Source organism: Galeopterus variegatus, unplaced genomic scaffold (genome assembly GCF_000696425.1).
Source record: "Galeopterus variegatus unplaced genomic scaffold, G_variegatus-3.0.2 Scaffold2469, whole genome shotgun sequence".
NCBI lineage: Eukaryota > Metazoa > Chordata > Mammalia > Dermoptera > Cynocephalidae > Galeopterus > Galeopterus variegatus.
The window spans coordinates 37865-48336 of NW_007728580.1; the positions used below are offsets into that span (position 1 = coordinate 37865).

A 10472-nucleotide genomic window follows, 5' to 3' on the forward strand; every position below is an offset into this window, starting at 1 on the left:
GGCAAGATGAGTGCAAGGTGGCTAATACACTGGAGGTCTTTCTGAGATAGGTATGTGTTCCAGAAGGTAGGAGATACATCCTATGAAGATTTGGGGATCTGCTATTCCTGTAAAATTTTTAGAATACCAATGGTCAGGGGTATGCTGAAATACCCTCTACAAAGTAAAAAACAAATTGCTACATTTTGCACCACTTGCTACAAGTAAGCCAGCAAAATGTCTCTCTAGATCCCGGAGGCAATATGTTCCATCTAGAAATGCTACTCCAGCCCATGCCTTGGATTGAGTGTCCCCCCAAAACTTGTCCCACACTGTGAGTGTTAAGAAGGTGGGAAATCCTATTATGGTAATTGAAAGGTGGGGCCTTGAAGGGGTAATTAGATTGTAGGACCATGCAGTAGTGAATGGATTAATAATGTTGGTCAGGGGCATGGTTCTGAGGGCTTTAAAAGGAGTGAATGAAGTTGGCCTTTTGCTCTCTCTCTTTCACCATTTTCTGCCACGAGACCCCTGGGTCCCTGCCGCCACCACCAGGACCCTCACCACATGTGTTCCCTGGACTTCGGACTTCCTAGCCTCCAAAACTGTAAGCAATAAATCTCATTTTCTTACAAATTACCCAGTTCCGTGTATTTTGTTATAACAAACAGAAACAGACTAATACAAGCCCATATGCTAAATGATATGAAAAATTGCTAGGTTTGAGTCAGGGCCTGGAGCAAGAAAGGGCTCTGCAGAAGACAGTCTGTGATGCAAGTACCCTGCAAAAATTGGGCCATGTGATCTAGCGAATCCTGTAGTATCGAAGGTATCAGTGGCAGGAAAAGATGCAATGTTTGGTTTATGTCAGAGGCTCATGGAACTGTGGAGGAGTTCCCCCAATGTGTGAACTGCATCTGCACAGTGTTAAGGGGTGAAATGTGGTTGTCATGGAGGTGTGTCACCAAGGTCTCTTCAAGAAAACTGGATGCAAGTAACATATTTGTCTGACAGCCTCCAACTGCCACTCCTAATCTGTGCAGCATTCACATGGAAGTCATGCTTTGGGCATACTAGTCAAGACACTGCTGCCCAATGCAGGACTACTCTAATGGGTAATCTGCTCTGAGAATCCTCATCAGCTGGCAGAGAATCTCAGAGCAACTGAGGTCTGATGCTCTTTCTTCTGTTTTCTTTTCTTCTCCCTTCTACCACAGATGTTGGATGCACATTGCACTGTGAGGACTCTCCCTGCCTATTCCCTCTCCCTTGTATCCTTCCACAGGCATTTCTCTCAATACATCTCTACCATATGATTCCATCATGGTGTCTGCCTTTTGCTTTTGTTTTTTGGTTTATTTTTTGCCAAGATGACAGCATTTTACTAAGGTCATATTCATGGAAAAAGACTGATTTTTCTTCTCTGAAGACAGATTCCCTTCAGTTATTTATTAGCTGTGATCCCAGGTAGAGAAGACAACAAAGTCACTCTGGACTAAGTATATGAAGAGATGCATTTCACAAGGAAAAACGCTCAGAGCAAAAACTGCTTTCTCCCAGGCCTCCAGTCAAGACTAACAACCCCAGTGGGCTTGCAGAGGAACTTGTCACAACAACACACCCTCTCAGGGATGTCACAGAGTGTACGGAGGCAAACGAGTTAAGGTCACCTCCTCTGTTTGGTGTCAAAGAAAGGGTGTCTGCCTTTTGGAGGATCCAAGGTGACACTAGCATGTATGCTTTAACAATAAACTTGCAAAATTACAATAATTAATAAACAAGTGGGGAAGATTTCTCAAAACCATCCACAACTCAACTGTGCTCAACTTTCAGGAATACAAGTTTCATTGCCCTGATCCACACTGTCTCTCACATCTACACCATGTAAGTTTTAAATGTCATGGAACAGCAACAGTTGAGTAAGTACTGTGCGGCCTCTAGAAAGCCTGCTTCTTGAAGCCTTGCACTTTGAGGGATTCTTCCTGTGCAACTGGAAGCTGACCACAGGGGAACTACAAAAAACTAAACAGCCCACCAAAGGCCATCTGTTTGTGATAACGAAGTCATCATTTACTTTTAAGAACTTTGAATGATTTCGTGCCTTAGTACTTCTTGGTCATACAAGTCCTACTTTAAATGTTAAGGGTGACTTTCTGTTCAGAGGCTTTCATGAGAGTATAAACCCTATCATGTACCTTTCCTGACTACCAAGGCATCATTCTTAGTTCACTGCAGAGAATTTCAATATATCCATTTTCCTACCACAGCAAATAACCTCAAATTCTGCTGTTACCAAAGCCTCATTTAGTGAAGTATTAAATAATGAATCACTGCCTAAGGTACATTCAGTTCACCCATCTCTCTACAGCAAGAGTCAGCTTGTTTTGCACAACCTTTGAGCTAAGAATGGTTTTTACATTTTAAAAGGGTTATTTAACAAAATCCAACAGAGATCATATGTAGATGGCAAAGGCTAAATTATTTACATGTCCTTTTACAGAGTATGTTGTCCAACACACTGTTTCAGAGCAGTGGGAGGGTACTTCAGAAAGTTTGTGGAGACGGGGCCGGCCCGGTGGCGCACTGCTACAGTGCGCCGCTTGGGAAGTGTGGCGGCGCTCCCGCCGAGGGTTCGGATCCCACATACAGACCGGTTCCCGCTCACTGGCTGAGCGAGGTGCGGGAGCAACGCCGAGGGTTGCGATCCCGTTGCCGGTCCCCGGTCCGGTACGGGGGCAACACTGAGGGTTGCAATCCGTTGCCGGTCACGAAAAAAAGACAAAAAAAAAAAGGTAATACAAATCTTTCCATGAACTTTTTGAAGACCCCCTCATACTTCTTAAAAGGCACTAATGCTGACATGATTTAGGAGAGTGGATCTCAAACATTAGTATTAATAAGTCCCTTGAAGTTCATCAAAATGGACACATTCCTGGCAACCCAAAAATTCAGGTCTAACACGAGGGCTCTAGAATCTACATTCTAAACCAATAATCCAAGCAATTATGATGCAGGTGGTTCTAGGACACTCTGGACAGTTAAAATCTATCACTGGATCAACCTCAGACCAACAAGATGACTTCTTACCAAATTGCTTTTTTTGGACTGTTATAAATGTTTATCTGCATTGTGGAACATAACAGTATCAGGGAATAGGGAACACTGCTTTTCTTGAGCAACAAATTTGCTTCTACCTTGATGATACCATGAATCTTCTAATAATCTTATTCCACTCTATCAATTTGTTCCACCTCTAAGCAAATGTATTTTTGTTATATTTTTGTAACACTGTCAACATGCATTTTTGATAGCATGCATTTTTGTTACTTTAATCTTTGCTTTACCTTATTTTTTTTTCATTTATTTTGCCTTCACCCTAATTTTCTACATTTAATACATCTCTGTAAATCATCTCATAATCATTTTTGGAGAAATAAAATAATGCTGTAAATTTCAATAGTCATACTACCCTAAATTATTCCTTAGGTGCAATGTACGCATGCTCCTTATTTGCCTAATTCTCCAAATTCAGGAGCAAGACAGAATTATTCTGTGAGGGGAAAAAAGTCTGGACAAAAATGATTTAAGAGGTTTTTCTTATATAAAATTCCTCAGTAAGCCAATTCAGTATAGAGTAGGAGAAACACCACAACAATACATACAAATAGAATGTTCCAACCACAAGATCTTGTGAATGGAGTCTAAAGGAAAAAAATACAGGAAACCAAGAAAGAAAACATAGGGCTGTCCAGTTAGATCAGTTGGTTAGAGCTTGGTGCTGGTAACACCAAGGTCCAGGGTTCAATCCTTGTACTGGCCAGCTGTGCCCCTCCCCCTCAAAAAAGAATGTAAACTTCATAGTCCAACTTTAGGATTAAGAAAATTTAGTAGCTTTGAATAAGATATCAACAACTAAGGTTTACAGAATCAATGGACAGTATTTACTAAACACTCAAGTAAGTGCTAAGCACTATAAATGTATTATAGCATAGCTAATGCATATACATTAAGCTGGTAAAGTGGGTACAATTATTTACATTTTTTACAAACACTCCTCTATGGCTTTAAAGAGGGTGACTTGGTCCAAAGGCCGTGTAACCATTAAATAATGAAATTAGAATGTGCATCAATATCTGACTACAAAACCTACTCTTCATCAAAAGTACTAGGGCCTCTCATCAAGATTAAAATGTAAGCCAGGCACAGAAAGACAAATAACACATGATCTCACTCATATGTGGAATCTTAAAAAAAAAAGAAGTTGATATTACAGAGGCAGAGAATAGGACAGTTGTTACCAGAGACGGGGTGGGAGCGTGTGGAGACGATATGGCGAGGTTGGCCAACAGGCACAAAATATAATTAGATAGGAGGAATAAGTCCTGACATTCTATTACACAGTAGGGTGACTATGGTTAAGTTTTGTATACTACATGACAGCTAGAGAAGAGGCCTTTGAACGTTCTTGCCACAAAGAAATGATAAATACATGCATTAACTGATACTTTAAATACCCTGACCCAATTATTATACAACGTATTTATGTATCAAGACATCAGACTGTACCTCATAAGTATGTACAATTATAATGTCAATTCAAATTTTAAAAACAAAACAAAAAAACCATAGTGGGCAAGGCTGTAGTATGATAGGTCTATGTCAAAGCCTTGTCAGGATGAAACAAAAAGAGCTTGCATTTCTTCAGAGATTAAAAAAGGATTTCATCTTGCAAAAGGTGACAAGTAGAAAAAAATAAAGATAATGACACATGTGGAGCTAGACATCAAGTCTAGATATCTGGACTACAATGAATTCATATAGGATGGAGTGGGTAGAAACAGCTGCCAAAAGAAGTCATACTCCATGCTATTTCATTTCCAATTCATGGTGTTTTTATTTTAGAAAACACATTAAATCAAACAGGTTACAGCTATTATTTCCTTGTTCTGTGTATTTCTATTCTCCATTTGAAAAAACAGAGTCTGTCTTCTTGTTAATGAGGTGAGCAAAAAGGATCACTGGTAACTTCAAAAGAACCTAGGGAGAAAAAACACATACAAGTCATTTAAATCACAGATTTAAACAGTCTATAATCAGCATGAGAAAAAAGAGATAAAATAATGTGATAATAAAATATTACAAACTGGCTAGAATAAGAAAAACCATACCAGTTTTTTGTTATTACCATTCTTTGTCTTAGTGACAAAAACTGAGGCAAATTAAAATTTCTTGTAAATATTACTGTACCAAAATGCCCAAACAAACAAAATTCAACTTTAATGTTCTTACTCTAGTGTTCTAGGCTAAATTTTCAATAAATTACAGAATGAGCAATAAATTTTGGTTCAGATGAAGATTCAAGTTGGTCATCTTCTTTCAGTTCTAAAGCAGTAACATTTCTATATACTGAACAAAATTCTTGATTAACGTAAAATTGTTTAAAAATTTTAGAACCCCTAACCATATTATCTAATACTAAAATACATGTTTTTTGGCATTAGGACAATTTTTTTAAAAAATACAAAACTCACAAAATCCCCAAAACTCACTAAAGCTTGATTTGTGTCCCCCAAGTTTTATATATTAGAAACTTAGCCCCCACTGTGACTGTTAAGAGGGTGGGAAATCCTATTATGGTAATTGAAAGGTGGAGCCTTGAAGAGGTGATTGGATTGTGGGACCCTGCAGTAGTGAATGGATTAAAAAATGGAGGCCACGGGTGTAGTTCTGGGGGCTTTAAAAGAAGAGGAGAGTCTGTCTGTCTTTTTCTCTGCTTCTACCATCTTGCAGCGTGTGGTCACTGTCGCCACCACCAGATGGACTTTGGACTTCCCCGTCTCAAAAACTTTAAGCAATAAATTTCATTTTCTTTATAAATTACCCAGTTCCAGGTATTTTGTTATAAGCAACAGAAATGGACTAATACAATGACTTTTTACATGGTTTTTTAAAAAGAAACAAACTTCACTGCATATTTAGACAATTATCAGTTATTCTAGAGTCATGTTACTATACATCCTATTATTCCAAGTAAACATATTCATCTTAAGTATCCACTTACCCCACTGCTAGCTTAAAAATCTGAAAGGAATAAATTTTCAAAACAATAAGAAGTTTATCTTTGTTGCAGATTGATTCATTTTCCAGAACAGGAATGAAAGGTAGGCAAAGAAGAGGCAGAGGGTTATAACAGCACACTAGATCTAAGGAATTCATTTCTCTTTTCCGATGACCAGAAATTGCAGAGAACATGAAGGCCTTTTTGTATCTCATTTTAACAAGGTATACCTTTTCAGCAGCAAGTCTTATAAATGATGTACTCGTAATTATAGTTTGATGTATAACAAATAAATGTACATGCAAAATATTTAACAATTCTGTATGTAAACCATCTACAGCTTGTCTTAATATCCTTTATTTGACTAGACTCTCCACCCTGTATTAGATAACCATAAGTACCAACAGTGACAGCTTTGTGACATTGTAGCTGTCACTGCAGAGCACTTGTTCAGTAACTACAATAGATGTTAAAGGATGCATGATATACAGTGCAAAGAGCACTAAATTAACAATTAGAGACTTGGATCCTAGTCCTGGCTCTGTTATCTTGGGCAAGTCACTAACTTCTTAAGAATTTAGTTCCCTTATCTGCAAATTTAAGATATCTGTGATATTGTGAGATATATATTTGGTCTTTGTTCCAGTTTCCTGACAATACCTAAAATCCTTGGAATCCCCAAAGTTATATGTGTCTTTTTGTATGTTAATAAACTGACTGATGGCTGGCTACCCATAGGCAGCTTCAGGATGAGGGCTGCTCACTGGAAAGACCAAGACAGGATTAAAGGGTTGAGACTTTCAGCCCCACCTCCCAATCTCCAGGGAGGGGAGAGGGCTAAAGGTTAAGTTGATCACCAATGGCCAATGATTAAATCAATCCTGCCTATATAATGAAGCCTCCATAAACACTCACAAAGACAGGGTTTGGAGAGTTTCCTAATAACTGAACACATGGAGATTCCTGGTGCGTGGCATGCCCAAACAAGGAATGGAAGCTCTGTGCCTCTTCCCCCCAATTCAGCCTATGCATCTCTTCATCTATGTCCTTTGTAATATCCTTTGTAATAAACTAGTAAACATGTTTCCTTGAATTCTGTGAGTCGTTTTAGCAAATTAATCAAACCCAAGGAGAGAGTTGTGGGAACCCCAATATATATCCGGTCAGTCAGAAGCATAGGCAAAATAACCTGGGGCTCGCGACTGGCAACAAAAGGGAATGGGGCAGTCTCGTGGGCCTGAGTCCTCAACCTGTGTTATCTAGTGCTATCAGGTAGATAAGAGGACACCCAGCTGGTGTCTGATGAAGAATTGCTTGCTTACTTGCTGGTGGGAAGAAATCCCTATACATCTGGTGTCAGAAGCATTTTGTGCGAATATAGTGAGAGAAACTGAGTTTCTTTTTTCCATTCAATATCAGATGACTAAACTTTCCAGTTTTTTTGTTTGTTTGTTTGTTTTTTTGTCTTTTGTCTTTTTCCGTGTCCGGCAACGGATCACAACCCTCAGTGTTGCCCCCATACCGGACCGGGGACCGGCAACGGGATTGCAACCTTCGGTGTTGCTCCCGCACCTCGCTCAGCCAGTGAGCGGGAACCGGTCTGTAGGTGGGATCCGAACCCTCGGGCGGGAGCGCCGCCGCGCTTCCTAAGCGGCGCACTTATCCAGTGCGCCACTGGGCCAGCCTAAACTTTCCAGTTTTAATCTCACCTCCTCTAGATATCCTGTTTTTACTATAACACCTGAAAACAATTATTTGTGAGCTACTTTAAAGAGCACTAATAAAAACGCTTCTAAAATGTTCACATATGTAACCTAGAATAAAGATTTAGACCAGTTAGAATTTTAACCTTCAGTTAAAAGACTAAAAATTGATCTTCTCTAGTACATGCATCTCTAAAATACTGTTTTTGTTCATTTTCTGATTCCTTTAGAGACTTAAAAAAATCAGAGTTAACTCCAAGTTAAAAATCTAAGATTAGGAACCATATGCCTTTCGTTTCTATACAAGTGATCTTAAACAGCTTGGTTGCCAGAAACAATAAAGATACTATAGTTGAAATAAGCAAGTAGTTGACTGAGTAAACAGGTCTGCATCTTATAAATTTAGGAATTCATTAACTCTAGGGAATTTCAAAATATCATTTAATTTCTTCTATTCAGCCTAGTCAAATTTTACAATGTAAAGAATCACAGTACTGGTACTCTGATTCACATATCTAAAGGCAGTGTAGATGGATGGCCAGGCAGTTAGGACAGAATGCAAATGAAAAGGGGGGAGTGAGGGAGGAAAAGGGACGAGGACAGGGACACAGGGACGGACGCACACACACACACACACACACACACACTCTCTCTCTCTCACACGCACGCAGGCAGAAATGAAAAAAAAAAATGGCAAAACTGGGTAAGTAAAATTCAGAAGGACTGGGCCGGCCCGTGGCTCACTCGGAAGAGTGTGGTGCTGATAACATCAAGGCCCCGGGTTCGGATCCCATATAGGGATGGCCGGTTTGCTCACTGGCTGAGCGTGGTGCTGACAACACCAAGTCAAGGGTTAAGATCCCCTTACCGGTCATCTTTAAAAAAAAAAAAAAGTTCACATATATCAACGTAATGGGGAGAAAATCCTAATTTTACATACTGCTAGTTATTTTTCAAAGTGAAGAATGATAGTATACCAGTTAGGTCAAACTCAAACTAAGGCAAGGACCTATAGGCAACCATGAATGCATACTACAATACATAACCATACAAGTCATATAACACTGGTATCAGACTTAAAGCACTCTTAGTTGAAAATAACTTACCATTTGGAGTCAAAATCCAGGAATCTTAGTCCTGTTTCCATTCTTTGCCCCCCTTGCTTCACTTGGAATGTCATGCTGTATCGCTTCTCCTATGCAGATTTTAAGTCAGCAGTCATCAATCTGAAGAATTTCTTTCTCTGCTGCCACCTACCAGTTTATTTCTCTGCTGCAGCAGAAGGGTATATAGAAAAAGTTCTTGCTTACTATTCAGAGTAAACAGAAAAGACTCCTTTGTTTAACATTTCATGTTTTCGCATGTGCACCAACTTTTTCATGTCTCCCCCAGATCTTCCCCCCAAAAATCAGGAACAAAAATCCCAATCACAGAAAATCAAACAATGTATGATCAATGGTTGGTCATGCTAAGCTGAGAGAATTAAACATTTTAAAAAAAGAAAGAAAGAAGAAAGATTTAGACACTCAGCAGTTGCCATCTGAAGGAGCCATTTTCTTTTCTGTTATTATTTCCTTCTGCACCTATCTCTACAATCTATAATAAATATGTAACTTAAGATTTCAACTAGGTAGTTTACAATTCCTGCAAGTTTTAATTTCATAGACTATCCAGAGAACTGTGGAAGATGCAGCAATATAAAGAGTTATTTAAAGTAATTCTAGAAACTAAGGGTATTAGGTGCTTTACCTGCTTGAGTTTTCAATGTTCTGGACTGCTTATTGCCCAATGGCTCTGAATACATTAAAACACGAACACATACGCCACCTACATTTAAAATAGGGTAGCATTTGTATGCCCATATAAGCATTGGGTATATCTTTTGCAAAAAGTAATAAATTCATTAAGTCCTTTAAAAAGGACTGACCATGAATGTACTGTTCCTCAGACTGTTTACATGTATAGAAGAATAAGGGGGGAAAAAGGGAGACAGAATGACAAATGTAATAGCGTTGTAGAACTGGGAAATAACACAACATAAATGTTTCTGTTTGTTAAAATCCTGAGATTCATTTCTATTCCCATTCCGTTCATTGTTGGGGTCTACATTCCAAATTTATTCTATTTTAGTTATTATCCAGTAACGAACTAGTAGTAACAATAATGGCTTGTTTTTGTTCCCACCCTCCCTCCCACTACTTTCATCCCCAAATAAAAATATGTACAGTTTTGCCAACTTAAAAAAACCAGGAAATAAAACACCGACATAAGCACCAAAGGCTAGTCAACAGTGGCACGGCAGTGACATTGTTTCTACTTTCTCATTCCTTCCCCCAATCTCAAACCCCACCCTTTGACCTCTGTATATGGGATGAGCCTGAGCAGGAGAGTTGGTGATGTCAGGACTGCGCCGTTCCCACGGATGCTCCTAGAGGCCTGCTGTGCTTCTGGGAACTGGGGCACAGGGATGTCTGTCTGACTGAAACCTAAAACAACAACAGTTCACCCCACCCCTCATGTTCCCAACCCCACAACAGCAGCCAGGTATATATGCTACATAAGGTCCACCTACTAAGTTTGAGTATGGTGAGATCTAAAAGCAAGATTATTCATAACAAGTTGGTGGTATTCAATGGGGGAAGCAGAACGGAGGTTGTTAAGCTCTCCATGCCCTATGTAATTACATTATCCATACATTCTAATACTGGCTATTCTTATCAGCAAGAGAACAA

General features: G+C 39.2%; 1 long non-coding RNA gene across 1 annotated transcript; it reads right to left on the bottom strand.

The window, feature by feature from the left end:
* Positions 1 to 4848: 4848 nt before the first annotated feature.
* LOC103597923 lies at positions 4849 to 9792 on the bottom strand. Its single transcript, XR_551155.1, has 3 exons — positions 9490 to 9792; positions 8847 to 9012; positions 4849 to 5016 (listed from the first exon to the last, which is right to left on the bottom strand). It is a non-coding gene; the product is annotated as an uncharacterized LOC103597923 (long non-coding RNA).
* Positions 9793 to 10472: the final 680 nt, after the last annotated feature.